Source organism: Arachis hypogaea, chromosome 5, assembly GCF_003086295.3.
Source record: "Arachis hypogaea cultivar Tifrunner chromosome 5, arahy.Tifrunner.gnm2.J5K5, whole genome shotgun sequence".
Taxonomy (NCBI): Eukaryota; Viridiplantae; Streptophyta; class Magnoliopsida; order Fabales; family Fabaceae; genus Arachis; species Arachis hypogaea.
The window spans coordinates 97,172,183-97,173,749 of NC_092040.1; the positions used below are offsets into that span (position 1 = coordinate 97,172,183).

Genomic DNA, 1,567 nt, shown 5'->3' on the forward strand with positions numbered 1-1,567 from the left:
TCATTTAGTGATTTTGTTCAGGTTCACTTTTCTTTTCAACAATCAATATTTAGTCATTGACTGTAACTGTATTTAATTTGTGTAAATTTGTGTTTGTAAATTGTAGTTACTGATTAGAAATTTTTATTTTTGAAGATAGAACAACTAGATAGTGATCAGGAATTACATATATTAATTTTTAATAATTTTATTTAATATTTAATTAAACCGGTTGAACCCCGGTTGAACCCTGGTCGGACCATTGAACTAGTGAACCAATTGCCTTACCGGTTCATTGACCGGTCCGGTTCTCGCAACCTTGGAAAAAACTGAACCATGAACACCCCTAGCTGCCACATCCCCTGTAACTGCCATTACCGATGCTCCTCCCGTCCAAGCCCCTCGCCGCAGTCATCGTCACTCCAAACCTCCCATTTGCTCCAATTTGCAACTCTCTGTCTACATTTGCAATTCTTATCTTACTACTCCAACTTCTACCTCCTCAAGTTGACCTTAACCTATTTCCTCTGTTTTGTCATGTCTCCTCTCTCCCCCTCTCATTAACATTTCATGTCATCCTTGCATTTCTAATAATGAGCTTAAGTCGAGGAAACTACCAAAAAAATATGCTAACGTAAAAATAGCAACTAAAAATTGAAAAATATAAAAAAATAGATATTAAATATATATTGTAAACAAATATTTTTAAAAATTATTTTAAAAATTTGATACTTTTAAAAAAAATTTATTGTGAATGATTAATTTTGTTTAAAGATTAAACTCTGAAATCTTTTTTATATAATTTTTAAATATTTATTCAAATATTATTATAAAAATTTAGATAAAATGTATTAAATATTAAAAAAATATAATATTTATTAATTATTTTTATCATATTCTCAAATTATTGTTAGTGACTAATATTTTTTATACTAAATTAATAGTTAATGAATTCCAAAGTCTCTTTATCCTAAATTCATTGGCGTCTTCACATAAAAGAGTAATTTGATGACAACGAATTAAACAGAATATGGTGATTATAGAGGATTTTACATGTCATTTTATAATTGATGTTATAAGCCCGTCTAGCTCAGTCGGTAGAGCGCAAGGCTCTTAACCTTGTGGTTGTGGGTTTGAGTCCCACGGTGGACGTCGGAATTTTAGTTAATAATAAATTCTCAATATTTATGTAAATAATAGCATAGTAAAATAGAATAACTGAATAATCAAAAACAATAAACAATAAAAATCAATGCCATTAAATAATCAATCAAAAGGGAAAAAATAGAAAAAAAAAAAAAAACAAAAGCTCATAAATAAATGACAAATTATCAATAGATTAATTGGAGAAACAAACAAAATTTTTAACACTATGGAGAAGCCTTTGCAGCTTTGCTATTTGGTAACATGCCTATTTTCATTTTCATTGCTAGTAACATGCCTATTTTCATTTTCATTGTTATTAAGTTCTGGTTGTTAGAAATCAAATCCCAAAAAATTGTAGTAAAATCAACATATCAAAAAATAACCATAAAAAAAACATTAAGCAAAAATATTTATCAAAATTCATAGAGAACTATGATTTTCA

At 28.1% G+C, this 1,567-nt stretch overlaps 1 non-coding gene across 1 annotated transcript; it reads left to right on the forward strand.

The window, feature by feature from the left end:
- Window positions 1-1,058: 1,058 nt before the first annotated feature.
- On the forward strand, window positions 1,059-1,131 carry TRNAK-CUU (transfer RNA lysine (anticodon CUU)). Its single transcript has one exon. It is a non-coding gene; the product is annotated as a tRNA-Lys (tRNA).
- Window positions 1,132-1,567: the final 436 nt, after the last annotated feature.